At 40.9% G+C, this 22484-nt stretch overlaps 4 non-coding genes across 4 annotated transcripts; all 4 read right to left on the bottom strand.

The window, feature by feature from the left end:
- Positions 1-4367: 4367 nt before the first annotated feature.
- trnal-aag (transfer RNA leucine (anticodon AAG)) lies at positions 4368-4449 on the bottom strand. The gene has a single exon. It is a non-coding gene; the product is annotated as a tRNA-Leu (tRNA).
- A 6988-nt stretch (positions 4450-11437) lies between these two features.
- Positions 11438-11519, bottom strand: trnal-aag (transfer RNA leucine (anticodon AAG)). Its single transcript has one exon. It is a non-coding gene; the product is annotated as a tRNA-Leu (tRNA).
- A 3712-nt stretch (positions 11520-15231) lies between these two features.
- On the bottom strand, positions 15232-15316 carry trnal-aag (transfer RNA leucine (anticodon AAG)). Its single transcript has one exon. It is a non-coding gene; the product is annotated as a tRNA-Leu (tRNA).
- A 1357-nt stretch (positions 15317-16673) lies between these two features.
- On the bottom strand, positions 16674-16755 carry trnal-uag (transfer RNA leucine (anticodon UAG)). Its single transcript has one exon. It is a non-coding gene; the product is annotated as a tRNA-Leu (tRNA).
- Positions 16756-22484: the final 5729 nt, after the last annotated feature.

Genomic DNA, 22484 nt, shown 5'->3' with positions numbered 1-22484 from the left:
ATTCTTATTCCGCACTTTTTTTCGTCCGTTAATGCGGCCCGAACCGCAACGTGCACCCATGCATGACATACATCGTTGGATGCGTCTCCATCTTGCCTCGATGGGCATTACTTTTCTCCGTAATAGGGGTTACCGTGGCAACGCTAGTTGCCAAAAAGCAAAAAAAAAAGGCGAAAATTCCCGCGCTTATTACTCGGCCGAACTTTATCGTAGAGACATCGTTCAAACTTTGAAACACTCGGCCCGATAGTCTTTAAAGGACCATACAACTTCATCATGCTAGTTATTACGGTTTTTGCGATATTTAACTTTCAATTTAAAAAAAAAATCACTTTTATTTTGGACGCTTGTTGCTAGGCAACGGTTTATCGTACAGACATCATTACAACATTGACCAACCCGGGACGCTTTGTACTGCAACATATTTTAGTCTTGTCATGCTTGCTATTACGGTTTTTGAGATATTCCACATTGTTCATTTTGATGCTAACGGAACTTCGGATGCTTGTTGCGCGGCAACGCGGTATCGCAGAGACTTGGTTCCAACGTTAAAAGACTCAGCTTCATGTGGACTACAACATACTGAGGTCTCATTACGCTGTCGTTTACAGCTTTTGAGATATTAAAGCCAAATTGTCCCATTCTATCCTATGGGGCTTGTTACCATGGCAACAAAAACCAATGCATTTGTATGGGGGACCATGTGAATAAACAATCTGTTAATGCTGCCCGAACCGGAATGTGCACCCATGCATGGCATATATCGTTGGATGCGTCTCCATCGTGCCTCGATGGGCATTAGTTTTCTCAGTCAAAAGTGTTACCGTGGCAACGCTAGATGCCATAAAGCAAAAAAAAAAGGCAAAAATTCAGACGCTTATTGCTCGGTCGAACTTTATCGTAGAGACATCGTTCAAACTTTCAAACACTCGGCCCGATTGGCACTAACGGGCCGTACAAGCTCATTATGCCAATTATTAAAATTTTTGCGATATTGACCTTTCATTTTTTTTTTTATTTCCATTTGACTTTGGACGCTTGTTGCTAGGCAACAGGTTATCGTAGAGACGTCGTACAAATGTTTCCCGACTCGGCACGCTGTGGACTTCAACATATTCAAATTTCATGAAGCTGGGATTTAAGGAAATTTTATGTCAAAATCCATGCCAAATGGCCCCATTCATTCGGATGGGATTTTTTACCACTGTGAAAAAAAAACTATCCATTGTCATTGTCTATCATGTAGCCTGAACCGCAACGTGCACCCATGCATGGCATACATCGTTAGATGCGTCTCCATGTTGCCTCGATGGGCATTACTTTTTTCAGTCAAAAGTGTCACCGTGGGGGGCGCTAGACACCAAAAAGCGCGCCCCATTTTTAACTATTGGGAGCACAGGAATGAATGCAATACAACCGTAAACACCTCAAATTGACATAGAACCACCCCAAACACAACCACTACAGCCCCAAACCAAAGCAGCAAGAGGGGTCGAATGGGCGGTAGGGCATGCCCATATCAAAATTTCATGAAATTTTCTAGTTCTTCTTCTTCTTCTTCTTCTTCTTCTTCTTCTTATTGTTCTGACAAAAAGAAAGGCCTTTTTGCCCCCCTAAACGTGCCCAAAAAGTCACCAAATTTTGCATGCAAGTCAGGCCTGGCGAAAAATTTGATATTTAATGGTTTGCATTAATGGGCGTGGCAAAATTGCTCAACAGCGCCCCCTTGAAAACTTTGTGCCTCAAGCCCCACAATGCGGTTTGTCGTACATGCACGAAAATCGGTACAGACCTGTATCATGGCGCAACTTAAAGAAAAGTCTCTGGGTGTCATGTCGAGAAACCGAACAGGAAGTCGGCCATTTTGAATTAATCGTGTCATTTTGGCGAAATTTATGCCTTCCTTCGGCAGTTAATACGGCCCGAACCGTAACGTGCCCCCAAGTGTGTTATACCTCAAAATGTGCGTCTCCATCCTCCGACACCACGCATTACTTTTCTCTTTCAAAAGCGTTACCGTGGCGACGCTAGACGCCAAAAAGCGTGCCCACCCTTCATCTGATTGGTTCAGACAGAAAAAACTTTGCGCCTCAAGCCCCATAATACGGTTTGACGTACATGAACGAAAATCGGTACACACCTGTATCATGTCGCAACTTAAAGAAAAGTCTCTTGGCGCCGTGGCCGAAACCGAACAGGAAGTCGGCCATTTTGAACATTCTGAATTAATCGCGTAATTTTGGAGCAATATATGCCATTCCTTCGAGAATTAATACGGCCTGAACCGTATCGTGAACCCAGATGTGTTATACATCAAAATGTGCGTCTCCATCCTGCGACTACACGCATTACTTTTCTCTTTCAAAAGTGTTACCGTGGCAACGCTAGACGCCAACAAGCGCACCCCCCCTTCATCTGATTGGTCCATATTTGATAGTTCCCCAAAAGGCACCAAATTTGGCATGCAAGCCAGGCCTGGCGATAAATTTAATATTTCATGGTTTGCATTAATGGGCGTGGCAAAATGGCTCAACAGCGCCCCCCGGAAAACTTTGTGCCTCAAGCCCCACAATACGGTTTGATGTACATGAACGAAAATCGGTACACACCTGTATCATGTCGCAACTTAAAGAAAAGTCTCTTGGCGCCGTGGCCGAAACCGAACAGGAAGTCGGCCATTTTGAACATTCTGAATTAATCGCGTAATTTTGGAGCAATATATGCCATTCCTTCGAGAATTAATACGGCCCGAACCGTATCGTGAACCCAGATGTGTTATACATCAAAATGTGCGTCTCCATCCTGCGACTACACGCATTACTTTTCTCTTTCAAAAGTGTTACCGTGGCGACGCTAGACGCCAACAAGCGCACCCCCCCTTCATCTGATTGGTCCATATTTGATAGTTCCCCAAAAGGCACCAAATTTGGCATGCAAGCCAGGCCTGGCGATAAATTTAATATTTCATGGTTTGCATTAATGGGCGTGGCAAAATGGCTCAACAGCGCCCCCCGGAAAACTTTGTGCCTCAAGCCCCACAATACGGTTTGATGTACATGAACGAAAATCGGTACACACCTGTATCATATCGCAACTTAAAGAAAAGTCTCTTGGCGCCGTGGCCGAAACCGAACAGGAAGTCGGCCATTTTGAACATTCTGAATTAATCGCGTAATTTTGGAGCAATATATGCCATTCCTTCGAGAATTAATACGGCCCGAACCGTATCGTGAACCCAGATGTGTTATACATCAAAATGTGCGTCTCCATCCTGCGACTACACGCATTACTTTTCTCTTTCAAAAGTGTTACCGTGGCGACGCTAGACGCCAACAAGCGCACCCCCCCTTCATCTGATTGGTCCATATTTGATAGTTCCCCAAAAGGCACCAAATTTGGCATGCAAGCCAGGCCTGGCGATAAATTTAATATTTCATGGTTTGCATTAATGGGCGTGGCAAAATGGCTCAACAGCGCCCCCCGGAAAACTTTGTGCCTCAAGCTCCACAATACGGTTTGATGTACATGCACGAAAATCACTACACACCTGTATCATGGCACAACTTAAAGAAAAGTCTCTTGGAGCCATGGCCGAAACCGAACAGGAAGTCGGCCATTTTGAAATCTGATTGGTCCATATTTGATAGTTCTCCAAAAGTCACCACATTTGGCATGCAAGACAGACTTGGCAATAAATTTGATATTTCATGGTTTGCATTAATGGGCGTGGCCTAACGGCTCAACAGCGCCCCCTAGAATACTTTTATCTGCCATAACTTTTGAATGGTTTGACATAGAGAGTCGTGGGTGGTGTCATCAGATTCGTTATGGAGTCCTTGAGCTTCGTTGGCCTTAATTAGCCCCGCCCCTTCTTCTGATTGGTTGTCCCTTTTTTCTGCTATAACTTTTTAATGGTTTTACATAGGAAGTCGTGGGTGGTGTCATGGGACTCTGTAATGAGTTCTTAAGCTTCGTTGGCCTTAATTAGCCCCGCCCCTTCTTCTGATTGGTTGTCCCGATTTTCTGCTATAACTTTGGAATGGTTTGACATAGAGAGTCGTGGGTGGTGTCATCAGGTTCTGTATGGAGTCCTTGACATTCATTGGCCTAAATTAGCCCCGCCCCTTCTTCTGATTGGTTGTCCCTTTTTTCTGCTATAACTTTTGAATGGTTTGACATAGGAAGTCGTGGGTGGTGTCATTTCTGATACTTATGGGGGGCGGTGGCCGTGAGTGCGAGGGCCCGTTCAGCTGCTTGCAGCTTTAATTAATATTTGTTATTTGTTTTTTCCAAAACCATGATCATCACAAAGAAAGCTTAGCATTTGATTGTGACATATAGTCATCAACATATCTTTGAAGCCTTGATGGCAGTGGTGGGATTTGAACCCACGCCTCTTCCGAGACTGGAGCCTTAATCCAGCGCCTTAGACCACTCGGCCACACTACCACTTATGGATGGGAAAAAACTGCTTTTTCTTTCCAGTTAATTTCCCTGTACATTTCCCGTTTTCATGTCAATTCACAACAAAGGTGATCTCAAGTCTCCATCCATTCCGAGGTTTGTGCATTAACTCAAAATGGTTCCCATCTTGAATCTCAGACTGCATTGAGAATATAGACATTTGATCCACTTTAAATGGACCAGAATTTTTTTCTTATCATAGTCTGCTTCTTTTGGACATGTGTCAAACTCATCTCAAAAGACGGATGAGTGTGAAACATAACTGCCGTGTGCATTGGCGCACGCGTGTAATCCAAGTTATTGGGAGGTTGAAGATGGTGGATTGTTTGACCTGAGCTGCAGTGGACTATGCCGATCGCACAAGTTAAGAAATGACACCGTATACATAGTTTCAGAAAGATTCCTGTAACAGTCAATATTTGTTGTTTTTACCAAACCAATGATCATCATGTCAATTCACAACAAAGGTGATCTCAAGTCTCCATCAATTCCGAGGTTTGTGCATTAACTCAAAATGGTTCCCATCTTGAATCTCAGACTGCTATCAGAACATAGACATTGGATCCACTTTAAATGGACCAGAGATTGTTTCTTATCATACTCTGCTTCGTTTGGACACGTGTCAAACTCATCTCAAAAGACAGATGAGTGTGAAATGTACCTGCCGTGTGCATTGGCGCACGCCTGTAATCCAAGTTATTGGGAATGTTGAAGCTGGTGGATTATTTGAGCTCAGCAACTCTGAGCTGCAGTGGACTATGCTGATCGCACAAGTTAAGAAAGGACAGCATATCCATAGTTTCAGAAAGATTCCTGTAACAGTCAATATTTGTTGTTTTTACCAAACCAATGATCATCACAAAGAAAGCTTAGTATTTGATGTAACATGTAGTCATCAACATATCTTTGAAGCCTTGATGGCAGTGGTGGGATTTGAACCCATGCCTCTTCCGAGACTGGAGCCTAAATCCAGCGCTCAAGAGATTGTTTCTTATCATAGTCTGCTTCTTTTGGACATGTGTCAAACTCATCTCAAAAGACCGATGAGTGTGAAACGTAACTGCCGTGTGCATTGGCGCACACCTGTAATGCAAGTTATTGGAAGGTTGAGGATGGTGGATTCTTTGAGATCAGAGCTGCAGTGGACTATGCCGATCGCACAAGTTAAGAAATGAAACCGTATACATAGTTTCAGAAAGATTCCTGTAACAGTCAATATTTGTTGTTTTTTCCAAAACAATGATCATCACAAAGAAGGTTAATATTTTGCAACCCAGTCTCACATAAAAACGTACCCTGCCTACGTTGGTCCAAAGTGCAAAAACGTAGAGGAGCTACAATATTAGCCCTTGAAACGTATAACTGTTACATTTTGAAACGTATAACTGTTACATTTTTCTGCCTATTCATTTTGCGTCCAAGTCACGTGACTTTTAAGATTCTGGCCGTGACAGCAACAAACATGGTGGATATTTTTCATTTTTGAGTGAAATAAATCAATATTTTGAGTTAGTTTCTGCATAGAAATATATTCATAATATTCACTCAGTGAATTTACATAACCACTTGCTTGCTCGTGGTTGCAAAGTTTTTTCAGATCTCGTCAGAATAATGTAAAGCGGTAACGTTTTAAAAATGTGAAAAAGTAACATTTTGGTTGTTGGTGCTGTGAAAAAAAATCAATATTTTGATGCTTCCTCGTTGTTGGGAATTATTTTCAGATCTCGCCAGAATAATAATTTGAAATTGCAACATTTTGGTGCTGGGATACGTGGCCGTGATATATACACGGCCACGTACAGTATGCCGGCGGGGATTCCCCCCCCAAACCAGATTTTGATAACGGAGCGAGTCAGCCCACAGAAAGCAGTTTTATTTTGAAAACCAACCGGTTTTCTTGCATTCCAAAAGTCTGACTTCCGGCCCGCCAAAATAAAAGATACAGCCAGACAAATGAATGAAAAAATGAAAATAATCCCTCTGGGATCCCCCTATACGTCATAGTGGACACGTGACAGATGCCCCCGATCGTGTGCCGGTTAATATTTAAGATAGTTAAGTTAAGAGTAACTAAACTAAGTAGGGATGCTGTTATAATAATAATAATAATAATAATAATAATAATAATAATAATAATAATAATAATAATAATAATAATAATAATAATAATAATAATAAATAATTTGAATTAATTATTAATTATATCAGACTTAACCTCCAGAAATTAATTAATAATTTATATTAATCATAATATTAATATTTAGTATAATAATAAATACACCTGTAGCACAAACCAGTGTTTATAGCAAACATTCAGAGACATTATCAGACAATGATTAATGGCAACATAAGTAATGTGACTGTCTTTCAACCATCCTTTAAAACCTTGTACAGAGAAGCATTTTTTTGCTAAATGGGAACATGTATTCCATAGTTTGACCCCCCTGTACCGTATTGCATATTTACCCCTGGTTGTAACACACTGTATTTACCCCTGGTTAGGTTTTGAACTATTATTTTCCGATCTCCGATCAAAGCCGATAGGGCCATTATCGGCCCGATCCCGATCGGGGGCGATCGATCGGTGCATCTCTAGTTATTATTATTATTCTTATTCCGCACTTTTTTTCGTCCGTTAATGCGGCCCGAACCGCAACGTGCACCCATGCATGACATACATCGTTGGATGCGTCTCCATCTTGCCTCGATGGGCATTACTTTTCTCCGTAATAGGGGTTACCGTGGCAACGCTAGTTGCCAAAAAGCAAAAAAAAAAGGCGAAAATTCCCGCGCTTATTACTCGGCCGAACTTTATCGTAGAGACATCGTTCAAACTTTGAAACACTCGGCCCGATAGTCTTTAAAGGACCATACAACTTCATCATGCTAGTTATTACGGTTTTTGCGATATTTAACTTTCAATTTAAAAAAAAAATCACTTTTATTTTGGACGCTTGTTGCTAGGCAACGGTTTATCGTACAGACATCATTACAACATTGACCAACCCGGGACGCTTTGTACTGCAACATATTTTAGTCTTGTCATGCTTGCTATTACGGTTTTTGAGATATTCCACATTGTTCATTTTGATGCTAACGGAACTTCGGATGCTTGTTGCGCGGCAACGCGGTATCGCAGAGACTTGGTTCCAACGTTAAAAGACTCAGCTTCATGTGGACTACAACATACTGAGGTCTCATTACGCTGTCGTTTACAGCTTTTGAGATATTAAAGCCAAATTGTCCCATTCTATCCTATGGGGCTTGTTACCATGGCAACAAAAACCAATGCATTTGTATGGGGGACCATGTGAATAAACAATCTGTTAATGCTGCCCGAACCGGAATGTGCACCCATGCATGGCATATATCGTTGGATGCGTCTCCATCGTGCCTCGATGGGCATTAGTTTTCTCAGTCAAAAGTGTTACCGTGGCAACGCTAGATGCCATAAAGCAAAAAAAAAGGCAAAAATTCAGACGCTTATTGCTCGGTCGAACTTTATCGTAGAGACATCGTTCAAACTTTCAAACACTCGGCCCGATTGGCACTAACGGGCCGTACAAGCTCATTATGCCAATTATTAAAATTTTTGCGATATTGACCTTTCATTTTTTTTTTTATTTCCATTTGACTTTGGACGCTTGTTGCTAGGCAACAGGTTATCGTAGAGACGTCGTACAAATGTTTCCCGACTCGGCACGCTGTGGACTTCAACATATTCAAATTTCATGAAGCTGGGATTTAAGGAAATTTTATGTCAAAATCCATGCCAAATGGCCCCATTCATTCGGATGGGATTTTTTACCACTGTGAAAAAAAAACTATCCATTGTCATTGTCTATCATGTAGCCTGAACCGCAACGTGCACCCATGCATGGCATACATCGTTAGATGCGTCTCCATGTTGCCTCGATGGGCATTACTTTTTTCAGTCAAAAGTGTCACCGTGGGGGGCGCTAGACACCAAAAAGCGCGCCCCATTTTTAACTATTGGGAGCACAGGAATGAATGCAATACAACCGTAAACACCTCAAATTGACATAGAACCACCCCAAACACAACCACTACAGCCCCAAACCAAAGCAGCAAGAGGGGTCGAATGGGCGGTAGGGCATGCCCATATCAAAATTTCATGAAATTTTCTAGTTCTTCTTCTTCTTCTTCTTCTTCTTCTTCTTCTTATTGTTCTGACAAAAAGAAAGGCCTTTTTGCCCCCCTAAACGTGCCCAAAAAGTCACCAAATTTTGCATGCAAGTCAGGCCTGGCGAAAAATTTGATATTTAATGGTTTGCATTAATGGGCGTGGCAAAATTGCTCAACAGCGCCCCCTTGAAAACTTTGTGCCTCAAGCCCCACAATGCGGTTTGTCGTACATGCACGAAAATCGGTACAGACCTGTATCATGGCGCAACTTAAAGAAAAGTCTCTGGGTGTCATGTCGAGAAACCGAACAGGAAGTCGGCCATTTTGAATTAATCGTGTCATTTTGGCGAAATTTATGCCTTCCTTCGGCAGTTAATACGGCCCGAACCGTAACGTGCCCCCAAGTGTGTTATACCTCAAAATGTGCGTCTCCATCCTCCGACACCACGCATTACTTTTCTCTTTCAAAAGCGTTACCGTGGCGACGCTAGACGCCAAAAAGCGTGCCCACCCTTCATCTGATTGGTTCAGACAGAAAAAACTTTGCGCCTCAAGCCCCATAATACGGTTTGACGTACATGAACGAAAATCGGTACACACCTGTATCATGTCGCAACTTAAAGAAAAGTCTCTTGGCGCCGTGGCCGAAACCGAACAGGAAGTCGGCCATTTTGAACATTCTGAATTAATCGCGTAATTTTGGAGCAATATATGCCATTCCTTCGAGAATTAATACGGCCTGAACCGTATCGTGAACCCAGATGTGTTATACATCAAAATGTGCGTCTCCATCCTGCGACTACACGCATTACTTTTCTCTTTCAAAAGTGTTACCGTGGCAACGCTAGACGCCAACAAGCGCACCCCCCCTTCATCTGATTGGTCCATATTTGATAGTTCCCCAAAAGGCACCAAATTTGGCATGCAAGCCAGGCCTGGCGATAAATTTAATATTTCATGGTTTGCATTAATGGGCGTGGCAAAATGGCTCAACAGCGCCCCCCGGAAAACTTTGTGCCTCAAGCCCCACAATACGGTTTGATGTACATGAACGAAAATCGGTACACACCTGTATCATGTCGCAACTTAAAGAAAAGTCTCTTGGCGCCGTGGCCGAAACCGAACAGGAAGTCGGCCATTTTGAACATTCTGAATTAATCGCGTAATTTTGGAGCAATATATGCCATTCCTTCGAGAATTAATACGGCCCGAACCGTATCGTGAACCCAGATGTGTTATACATCAAAATGTGCGTCTCCATCCTGCGACTACACGCATTACTTTTCTCTTTCAAAAGTGTTACCGTGGCGACGCTAGACGCCAACAAGCGCACCCCCCCTTCATCTGATTGGTCCATATTTGATAGTTCCCCAAAAGGCACCAAATTTGGCATGCAAGCCAGGCCTGGCGATAAATTTAATATTTCATGGTTTGCATTAATGGGCGTGGCAAAATGGCTCAACAGCGCCCCCCGGAAAACTTTGTGCCTCAAGCCCCACAATACGGTTTGATGTACATGAACGAAAATCGGTACACACCTGTATCATATCGCAACTTAAAGAAAAGTCTCTTGGCGCCGTGGCCGAAACAGAACAGGAAGTCGGCCATTTTGAACATTCTGAATTAATCGCGTAATTTTGGAGCAATATATGCCATTCCTTCGAGAATTAATACGGCCCGAACCGTATCGTGAACCCAGATGTGTTATACATCAAAATGTGCGTCTCCATCCTGCGACTACACGCATTACTTTTCTCTTTCAAAAGTGTTACCGTGGCGACGCTAGACGCCAACAAGCGCACCCCCCCTTCATCTGATTGGTCCATATTTGATAGTTCCCCAAAAGGCACCAAATTTGGCATGCAAGCCAGGCCTGGCGATAAATTTAATATTTCATGGTTTGCATTAATGGGCGTGGCAAAATGGCTCAACAGCGCCCCCCGGAAAACTTTGTGCCTCAAGCTCCACAATACGGTTTGATGTACATGCACGAAAATCACTACACACCTGTATCATGGCACAACTTAAAGAAAAGTCTCTTGGAGCCATGGCCGAAACCGAACAGGAAGTCGGCCATTTTGAAATCTGATTGGTCCATATTTGATAGTTCTCCAAAAGTCACCACATTTGGCATGCAAGACAGACTTGGCGATAAATTTGATATTTCATGGTTTGCATTAATGGGCGTGGCCTAACGGCTCAACAGCGCCCCCTAGAATACTTTTATCTGCCATAACTTTTGAATGGTTTGACATAGAGAGTCGTGGGTGGTGTCATCAGATTCGTTATGGAGTCCTTGAGCTTCGTTGGCCTTAATTAGCCCCGCCCCTTCTTCTGATTGGTTGTCCCTTTTTTCTGCTATAACTTTTTAATGGTTTTACATAGGAAGTCGTGGGTGGTGTCATGGGACTCTGTAATGAGTTCTTAAGCTTCGTTGGCCTTAATTAGCCCCGCCCCTTCTTCTGATTGGTTGTCCCGATTTTCTGCTATAACTTTGGAATGGTTTGACATAGAGAGTCGTGGGTGGTGTCATCAGGTTCTGTATGGAGTCCTTGACATTCATTGGCCTAAATTAGCCCCGCCCCTTCTTCTGATTGGTTGTCCCTTTTTTCTGCTATAACTTTTGAATGGTTTGACATAGGAAGTCGTGGGTGGTGTCATTTCTGATACTTATGGGGGGCGGTGGCCGTGAGTGCGAGGGCCCGTTCAGCTGCTTGCAGCTTTAATTAATATTTGTTATTTGTTTTTTCCAAAACCATGATCATCACAAAGAAAGCTTAGCATTTGATTGTGACATATAGTCATCAACATATCTTTGAAGCCTTGATGGCAGTGGTGGGATTTGAACCCACGCCTCTTCCGAGACTGGAGCCTTAATCCAGCGCCTTAGACCACTCGGCCACACTACCACTTATGGATGGGAAAAAACTGCTTTTTCTTTCCAGTTAATTTCCCTGTACATTTCCCGTTTTCATGTCAATTCACAACAAAGGTGATCTCAAGTCTCCATCCATTCCGAGGTTTGTGCATTAACTCAAAATGGTTCCCATCTTGAATCTCAGACTGCATTGAGAATATAGACATTTGATCCACTTTAAATGGACCAGAATTTTTTTCTTATCATAGTCTGCTTCTTTTGGACATGTGTCAAACTCATCTCAAAAGACGGATGAGTGTGAAACATAACTGCCGTGTGCATTGGCGCACGCGTGTAATCCAAGTTATTGGGAGGTTGAAGATGGTGGATTGTTTGACCTGAGCTGCAGTGGACTATGCCGATCGCACAAGTTAAGAAATGACACCGTATACATAGTTTCAGAAAGATTCCTGTAACAGTCAATATTTGTTGTTTTTACCAAACCAATGATCATCATGTCAATTCACAACAAAGGTGATCTCAAGTCTCCATCAATTCCGAGGTTTGTGCATTAACTCAAAATGGTTCCCATCTTGAATCTCAGACTGCTATCAGAACATAGACATTGGATCCACTTTAAATGGACCAGAGATTGTTTCTTATCATACTCTGCTTCGTTTGGACACGTGTCAAACTCATCTCAAAAGACAGATGAGTGTGAAATGTACCTGCCGTGTGCATTGGCGCACGCCTGTAATCCAAGTTATTGGGAATGTTGAAGCTGGTGGATTATTTGAGCTCAGCAACTCTGAGCTGCAGTGGACTATGCTGATCGCACAAGTTAAGAAAGGACAGCATATCCATAGTTTCAGAAAGATTCCTGTAACAGTCAATATTTGTTGTTTTTACCAAACCAATGATCATCACAAAGAAAGCTTAGTATTTGATGTAACATGTAGTCATCAACATATCTTTGAAGCCTTGATGGCAGTGGTGGGATTTGAACCCATGCCTCTTCCGAGACTGGAGCCTAAATCCAGCGCTCAAGAGATTGTTTCTTATCATAGTCTGCTTCTTTTGGACATGTGTCAAACTCATCTCAAAAGACCGATGAGTGTGAAACGTAACTGCCGTGTGCATTGGCGCACACCTGTAATGCAAGTTATTGGAAGGTTGAGGATGGTGGATTCTTTGAGATCAGAGCTGCAGTGGACTATGCCGATCGCACAAGTTAAGAAATGAAACCGTATACATAGTTTCAGAAAGATTCCTGTAACAGTCAATATTTGTTGTTTTTTCCAAAACAATGATCATCACAAAGAAGGTTAATATTTTGCAACCCAGTCTCACATAAAAACGTACCCTGCCTACGTTGGTCCAAAGTGCAAAAACGTAGAGGAGCTACAATATTAGCCCTTGAAACGTATAACTGTTACATTTTGAAACGTATAACTGTTACATTTTTCTGCCTATTCATTTTGCGTCCAAGTCACGTGACTTTTAAGATTCTGGCCGTGACAGCAACAAACATGGTGGATATTTTTCATTTTTGAGTGAAATAAATCAATATTTTGAGTTAGTTTCTGCATAGAAATATATTCATAATATTCACTCAGTGAATTTACATAACCACTTGCTTGCTCGTGGTTGCAAAGTTTTTTCAGATCTCGTCAGAATAATGTAAAGCGGTAACGTTTTAAAATGTGAAAAAGTAACATTTTGGTTGTTGGTGCTGTGAAAAAAAATCAATATTTTGATGCTTCCTCGTTGTTGGGAATTATTTTCAGATCTCGCCAGAATAATAATTTGAAATTGCAACATTTTGGTGCTGGGATACGTGGCCGTGATATATACACGGCCACGTACAGTATGCCGGCGGGGATTCCCCCCCCAAACCAGATTTTGATAACGGAGCGAGTCAGCCCACAGAAAGCAGTTTTATTTTGAAAACCAACCGGTTTTCTTGCATTCCAAAAGTCTGACTTCCGGCCCGCCAAAATAAAAGATACAGCCAGACAAATGAATGAAAAAATGAAAATAATCCCTCTGGGATCCCCCTATACGTCATAGTGGACACGTGACAGATGCCCCCGATCGTGTGCCGGTTAATATTTAAGATAGTTAAGTTAAGAGTAACTAAACTAAGTAGGGATGCTGTTATAATAATAATAATAATAATAATAATAATAATAATAATAATAATAATAATAATAATAATAATAATAATAATAATAATAATAAATAATTTGAATTAATTATTAATTATATCAGACTTAACCTCCAGAAATTAATTAATAATTTATATTAATCATAATATTAATATTTAGTATAATAATAAATACACCTGTAGCACAAACCAGTGTTTATAGCAAACATTCAGAGACATTATCAGACAATGATTAATGGCAACATAAGTAATGTGACTGTCTTTCAACCATCCTTTAAAACCTTGTACAGAGAAGCATTTTTTTGCTAAATGGGAACATGTATTCCATAGTTTGACCCCCCTGTACCGTATTGCATATTTACCCCTGGTTGTAACACACTGTATTTACCCCTGGTTAGGTTTTGAACTATTATTTTCCGATCTCCGATCAAAGCCGATAGGGCCATTATCGGCCCGATCCCGATCGGGGGCGATCGATCGGTGCATCTCTAGTACTCAGTCAAGGAGTTTTCCTCCAGAAGGCCTCTCTCAGCTGCTGTGGAGTTGTAAGCTCTGGACGCTACGTTGCAGAAGGCGTCTCGACACTGCTGCGCCAGCTCAGGTGTAAGTTTGGAGAGAAACTTTTCTTGAGTTTCGGTGTATCTTTTACCCTCAGCTCTCACTGGAACGTACTATTATTATTATTATTATTATTATTATTATTATTATTATTATTATTATTATTATAACAGCATCCCTACTTAGTTTAGTTACTCTTAACTTAACTATCTTAAATATTAACCGGCACACGATCGGGGGCATCTGTCACGTGTCCACTATGACGTATAGGGGGATCCCAGAGGGATTATTTTCATTTTTTCATTCATTTGTCTGGCTGTATCTTTTATTTTGGCGGGCCGGAAGTCAGACTTTTGGAATGCAAGAAAACCGGTTGGTTTTCAAAATAAAACTGCTTTCTGTGGGCTGACTCGCTCCGTTATCAAAATCTGGTTTGGGGGGGGGAATCCCCGCCGGCATACTGTACGTGGCCGTGTATGCTATATATCACGGCCACGTATCCCAGCACCAAAATGTTGCAATTTCAAATTATTATTCTGGCGAGATCTGAAAATAATTCCCAACAACGAGGAAGCATCAAAATATTGATTTTTTTCACAGCACCAACAACCAAAATGTTACTTTTTCACATTTTTAAAACGTTACCGCTTTACATTATTCTGACGAGATCTGAAAAAACGTTGCAACCACGAGCAAGCAAGTGGTTATGTAAATTCACTGAGTGAATATTATGAATATATTTCTATGCAGAAACTAACTCAAAATATTGATTTATTTCACTCAAAAATGAAAAATATCCACCATGTTTGTTGCTGTCACGGCCAGAATCTTAAAAGTCACGTGACTTGGACGCAAAATGAATAGGCAGAAAAATGTAACAGTTATACGTTTCAAAATGTAACAGTTATACGTTTCAAGGGCTAATATTGTAGCCCCTCTACGTTTTTGCACTTTGGACCAACGTAGGCAGGGTACGTTTTTATGTGAGACTGGGTTGCATTTGATGTAACTTGTAGTCATCAACATATCTTTGAAGCCTTGATGGCAGTGGTGGGATTTGAACCCACGCCTCTTCCGAGACTGGAGCCTTAATCCAGCGCCTTAGACCGCTCGGCCACACTATCACTTATGGATGGTAAAAAACTGCTTTTTCTTTCCAGTTAATTTCCCTGTACTTTTCCCGTTTTCATGTCAATTCACAACAAAGGTGATCTCAAGTCTCCATCCATTCAGAGGTTTGTGCATTAACTCAAAATTGTCCCCATTTTTTATCTCAGACTGTTATCAGAACATAGACATTTGATCCACTTTAAATGGACCAGAGATTGTTTCTTATCATAGTCTGCTTCGTTTTGGACATGTGTCAAACTCATCTCAAAAGACAGATGAGTGTGAAAAGTACCTGCCGTGTGCATTGGCGCACGCCTGTAATCCCAGTTATTGGAAGGTTGAGGCTGGTTGATTATTTGAGCTCAGAGCTGCAGTGAACGATGCCGATCGCACAAGTTAAGAAATGACAGCGTATACATCCACTATAGGTTTTGTGCATTAACTCAAAATGCTTCCCATCTTGAATCTCAGACTGCTATCAGAACATAGACATTTGATCCACTTTAAATGGACCAGAGATTGTTTCTTTTCATAGTCTGCTTCGTTTTGGACATGTGTCAAACTCATCTCATCTCAGATCAGTTAAGTAGTTCTTAACAGCGAAAGACTTCTTTTAAATCTTCTTAAGGAGCCTGTGAAAGAAAATCGCGTTTCCCAGAGTTGCTCTTAGCTTAAGTATCTCTTTCATTAAGAAGGAAATGAAAGATGCTGCATCCGCAAATACAACGTTGATGAATGCAATAGTGAAAATGGTCAAGCTGCTAAATAAACTTCAGAATATTTTTTTGAGGTAAAGGATTCTGTTTTACTAGTCAGGAGGATACAACGTGGTCCTGTATGCTGAATGATCGTTAAGTTAATTTCTCCTTTCGTCCATCTTTCACATTTAATAAAAACAATACATTCCCTCATTCTCTTACCAAGACTACTTCTTATTTAGTTGCAGTCTTGTTTACATCATGAAAAAGGGTCATTGAATTATATTAATCATCTTAATTTTTCATTATAACGCGCAGGCAGCAGGGAATTAGTGCGTTAGGTAGCAGTGCTGCGTGTGAAAATGCGCTGATAGTGATCGGTGATCGATTTGCCTGGCATCGATTGATTTGGTTTCAGAACCGGACAGCTCCTCCAAAGAGCTTCTGAAAGAGCGGAACTAAAGAACGGTGTTAAGAAGTCATCTGGGAAACACCCGTATCTTAGGGTTCTCTCTTAGTTCAAACCTTCTTTGAACCTCTCTTAAATCCTTAAGAGAGGTTGGATCTGGGAAACCCGGCCAATATTTGTTGTTTTTTCCAAAACAATGATCATCACAAAGAAGGTTAATATTTGATGTAACTTGTAGTCATCAACATATCTTTGAAGCCTTGATGGCAGTGGTGGGATTTGAACCCACGCCTCTTCCGAGACTGGAGCCTAAATCCAGCGCCTTAGACCGCTCGGCCACACTACCACTTATGGTTGTAAAAAAGCTGCTTTTTCTTTCCAGTTAATTTCCCTGTATTTTTGCCGTTTTCATGTCAATTCACAACAAAGGTGATCTCAAGTCTCCATCCATTCCGAGGTTTGTGCATTAACTCAAAATGGTTCCCATCTTGAATCTCAGACTGCATTGAGAATATAGACATTTGATCCACTTTAAATGGACCAGAGATTGTTTCTTATCATAGTCTGCTTCGTTAGGACATGTGTCAAACTCATCTCAAAAGACGGATGAGTGTGAAATGTCCCTGCCGTGTGCATTGGCGCACACCTGTAATCCAAGTTATTGGGAGGTTGAGGCTGGTGGATTGTTTGAGCTCAGAGCTGCAGTGGACGATGCCGATCGCACAAGTTAAGAAATGACAGCGTATACATCCACTCATAGGTTTGTGCATTACACTAACAAGTACGTCCTTGACATGTTCTTGTTTATCGTGGCATTCAGAGTCCCACAGTGCACAGTATTTGGGTCAAAGACGTGACGCTTACTTTTTCTGTCCGATGGAACTTTCTACCTAATAATAAACATAAAAATGAATAAAAAATATAACATGTATGTCTAATACCTTCCTTCTACATGTGCCCACTCTTATTTTATTTTAAAATGTTGGTCATTTTCTGCCATCTGAAGTGTGAAGACATCATGTGGGGCGACCATCCGGCCTTGATTTCTGTTTGGACAACTGGTTTTAAATCACATTAAAACAATTTAAATATAATCCTTGCCCTATTTGGCATAATTTCAAACTTGTTTTAGATTTCCTAAAGTTTCTTTTTTCCAGACAAAGTTCCGACTTCTTACCTTCAATCTTACAGTTTTGGCGGTTCTCCCGCCTTCCTCAGAGTGTCACGTGATGGGAAGTGACAACGTCCTTATCAGCTGTTTTTACTATGAGGTCGTGGCCAACCTGTCAGGTTTGACAGTTCGACCACGCCCCCCGCTCGTCAACCACGCCCCCCGCTAGTGGCCACGCCCCCCGCTGTCTTCCCTCCAAGATACTGGTCCATGTGTGTGAGAGCATGCAGCTCCCTCATCTCTGTTCATCGTTTGTCCTTGTTTCCTTATTTCTATGGCCTCCATGATCCAGCGCTGGTGTCTTTTGTCCTCAGTGTGGATGACTCTGGCTTTGTCTCAGTTCATTCATATGGTTTTCCCTTTTACAGTGGTCTGTTATGGCTGACTTGTGGGTCTCTTGCAATGCCTTCTCCTTTATTGCTCTTGTTTGAATCTTTTCCGTCTCCTTCTCGCATTCCTTTTGATGTTCTTTTCTTCTCCTGTTGAAACTTATTCCCGTTTCTCCGATGTACGTTTTATTACATGATTGGCAGGGGATTTCGTATATGACGTTGCATTTTTTGTTGCGATCTATTTTGTCTTTTGGGTGCACTAACAACTGTCTAAGTTTTGCAGAGATGTCAAGAAACAAAGTACAAATACTTCGTTACCTCCCTTAAAGCAGCACAACGTAACTTTCAGCTTTTCTGAGTTTGGCGGCATCTTTTGGACAAAAGCGGTAGTGCTTTACCAGAAAGAACACTACGTTTCCCATGAGCAACAGCGCGTACTGCCGGAAAACTCCTGTCCCGTCGCTGCATTTGTTTTGAGAGAAGACGGGACGCTTTTCTGTTTCACCAAGTGAACAGACGTAACGCAAAAAAAAGATGTTAAACTGCTGGAAAGGAACTGGAATTTACTGGGATACCTTAAACAAGGAAGCCAGGGAGCGGTATATGGAGAAAATAATGATTATTAATGGTCTGGATCCATATGAAATCCCTACTGAAGAATGGAGCTCCTCGTCGGAGCTGCAGTCTTTAGAAAGGATTTACTGCCGCAGTTCTGCAGAACCACCGTCTCCTGCTACCTTGTTTAGGAGTGTTTGGCAGCTGCTTTGGTAAATGTTTGTATAATATATGTATATATATATATATAATATATATATAAATGTTTGTAACTAGTATATAAATTTGTATAATAGTACATCATACAGTACATGTTTTGTATCCCTCTTACTTCTCTTTTCTTTTTTTTGACTGCTATATTATGTTGAAGAGGCTCCGAGGTGTGAGCAATATTTTTGTTTTCCTTGTGAGATTATTTTTTTCCTCTGCAGCTACAAATAAGAGTTAATATTTTTTCCTCAACAAACTAGTTTTATCTGAAGATTGGGGTTAATTGCACCGCAGAGAGCTGGCCAGCAACTGCGTTTAGCTGGCGAAGTGGGGAATAAAACCCGTGTTTTGATCCGACCCGGTCTGTGTGAGTGTTTGTGGTTTAAGGCTGTTTTATGGTTCTGCGTTAAATCGACGCAGAGCCTACGGCATAGGGTACGCGGCGACACGCACCGTACGTTGTGCCTCGCCACGTACCCTACGCCGTAGGTCTGCGTCGATTTAACGCAGAACCATAATTCAGGCTTTACTGTGTGGAAGGTTTGGTCGTTACAGCCGCGATCCAAGCGAGCCGACGACTCTTTCACTCTTTTACTCTGTTATATCAGATACTTGGCCTCTGTGGTTCTGCATCCGAGCAGGAAACCGGTGAAAAGTTAAACCATTAGGATCTTTTCCCCACGTCTGTTGTGTGTGGAGCTGCTGCAGCCACAACACAGCAACGGGTTACCAGCTTCTGCGGAGCTGCGCTCCACGCCCCGCCCATTTTCGTCTCGACTGCGAATCGGGAAGGAGGGGGAAGTGACGTATGCCGTAAAGCAGTCAAAGCCGTAAAGATTTGTAGTTTTTTAGTGTGGCAGGGTTCCTACCATGCTCCTCAAAGTTACATAGTGCCAGTGGAGGCGATACAGACCCCTCAGACCATGACAGAGGTTCATTAAACCTGTTGGAAGTTGATGTACCATCACAATGACTCTGGAAATATGATATTAAGGTGGAAAAGTTATTTTTCAGACCACTTTTTACATTTACTCCTTACATTTTCACGCAATTATCTGTACTTTTTACTCCTTACATTTTAAAAACAGCCCCGTTACTCTATTTCATTTCGGCCTTTGAATAAAACTATCCAGTTAAATTGCTCCATCCGGATAGAGTGAATTTGGTTGTGGTTGTTTCAGATGTTCTTGTCCAGTTTTGTTCTTACATCCGTTCCCTCAGATTCCTGCAACTAAACTTGTGTACATTCCAATAAAGGTTAGGATAAATGATAACATGCCTCTGAAGTTTGACTTTTTGCACCATTACCATACTTATAGGCAACTAGTCATCATATCTCCTGCTCTCTGAAATACATGTTAATGCTCAATAGTGCACATATATGGTTCTTTAATATATTTATATTAACACATGTTAATGCTCAATAGAACACATATATGCTTCTTTAATATATTTGCATTATACTAAGATACATTCATTTTCAATGGCTTTTGTCCTTAATGGCTTTTTTCCCCCTTACATTACTTTTACTTTTACACTTTAAGTAGTTTTGAAACCAGTACTTTTATACTTTTACTTGAGTAAAAAACTTGAGTTGATACTAGGGTCACCACCTTTCAGAAATAGAAATAAGGATCGCCCCAATTTCAGCAGGGCAGGAGCCAAAAAAAAGCCCCAAAACTTCTAAACTGCATAAAAATGTGTTTATTTTATATGAAAAAACAAAATGCTTTGATTTAATTTCAATAATTCAACTAGAATATGGTGTAAAAGTTAACTTATTTCAATAATTCAACTTAAAAGGTGAAACTAATATATTACCTAGTCTTATTACATGCAAAGCAAGATATGTTAAAACTTTATTTGTTATAATTTTGATGATGGAATTGTTTATTGATTTCATAAAATATTCTCTAATTTATTTTTTATTTGGGGTTTTCACCTTTAGTTAAAGGAGCTTGAGGCCGGATTGTGGCAAGATTTATGAAAAAAATCCGTATACATTTTAATTTTTCTAGTAATAATGTCAGATGAAGCGTTCCAAACCCAAAAGAATGATTCCTCTAGTGTATCTCTCCTTTGCCTTGAACAGGCTGTGTGCTGCAAAATGTGCTGCAATTCGGTCCCGAATTTCCCGCGCTGGGCTGCGGATGTGACGTCACATGACGCTGCATGCACGTTCTCCCCGTTCTCCCATGACAGCTTCCCTGTTGGCTGCAGTACCCCCAACGGCCGTCGCGGTGAAGGGTGGCGCTAGAGAGTCTCATTTCTTAAAAGGAGCCTCAAGCTCCTTTAAATTTACTACGAATGACGTTTTGCAATATATTCAAATTTTCCGACCTTCACCTGTATATTATGACATCAATAAATAAGAGCATAATATGTGTCTGTATTGGTTCAATACGGAACGCAACTTTTAATTCCCAATTCCCAAACCCTACCTGGAGGTGAAGCCCGAGTCCTCCCCGCTGTCTGGCACACACACATATATAATAATAATAATAATAATAATAATAATAATAATAATAATAACATATAAAGATCTGGGCACAGGCGCAGCAGTCCTTTTGTCCCACCACAAAGATTTTGCTGGCCTTAATGTTTCCTGTGTTTTATTTTGTTCATTATTGATACATTTAGTGTTGATGTGTGTGTGACAGACGTGTGTATGGGGCGTTAATGAAAATACGTGATAAATCGCGTCCCGTATTAGTTCAATACGGGATGCAACATTTTTTTCTCAAATAAAGGAGAATTCCGTATTTTACGGGACGGGTGGCAACCCTAGTTGATACTTCAACTTCTACAGGAGTATTTTTAAACTCTAGTATCTATACTTCTACCTGAGTAATGAATGTGAATACTGAAGACAGCTCTGAAGTTTTGTGTGTGGTTTGACCGGTGTATTGATGTTGTATTTTCTCATGGCTCGCTGCCATTTGTTTTAGATTTATTGACAAAGTTATGAAACATTTGTACACACATTTCAATCATAATACACAAACTAATCTTGTCTGAATATGTTCATTGTCTGAAATATCATCTGGGGCGACCATGAAAAAAATACAATTGAGGGACTTTTATTTTGACAATCATCTCAAAGCGGATGTTGCATCAGCCAGTTACTCCGTGAGACAACGTGCAGGTCAGTAATCTCTCTCATCTTTACAAATAAATCCTTTCTAACTGCTGCAGTGTATAAGTCACATTTTGATATCATGTGGGGTGACCACCCAAAAACTGTAAATAATGAGTTTTATTCGCAAATCTACATTTTGAAGGTACATTTGTTAGTGATGTGTGGTGAGAAGTAGCTAGCTGAGATTATATAGCTAACTGTTATATTTGATTAAACCTGAAAGCGTCATGTGGGGCGACCGACTGCTGCTACAGGCAGAGAATCAATGCAGATCCTGTTGCAAGAGCTGAGTATCTTGCCAGGAAAAAAGAAAGGTAAAAATATATAGGTAACTTGTAGTATATGGGTCAATGACGAATAAGGATTTTCAACAGGTTAAATTTAAAATAATAAATAAAATAATATCTATTGCAGTAATTCAAACATTAAGAATGTTGTGAATACATAAATTCATATAAAAATGTCAAATTAAGAGATTTCAGAGTTTTTTGTCAAGATTAATTGGCATTAACCTGAAAAAAGGTCATGTGGTGCAACCATGATTCACATTAAAATAAATTAATTTCCTTAATATCTTGACATCTTTTTTTTTTACAAGTTTTCAGTATTATACAAAAATGGTTGTTTTTTTAATGGTCTCACCACATGATATTTCATAAAATGGACAT

Source organism: Cololabis saira, chromosome 2 (genome assembly GCF_033807715.1).
Source record: "Cololabis saira isolate AMF1-May2022 chromosome 2, fColSai1.1, whole genome shotgun sequence".
Classification (NCBI taxonomy): domain Eukaryota; kingdom Metazoa; phylum Chordata; class Actinopteri; order Beloniformes; family Belonidae; genus Cololabis; species Cololabis saira.
The sequence above is the reverse complement of the archived record's forward strand: the minus strand, read 5'-3'. Positions and strand labels throughout refer to the sequence as shown.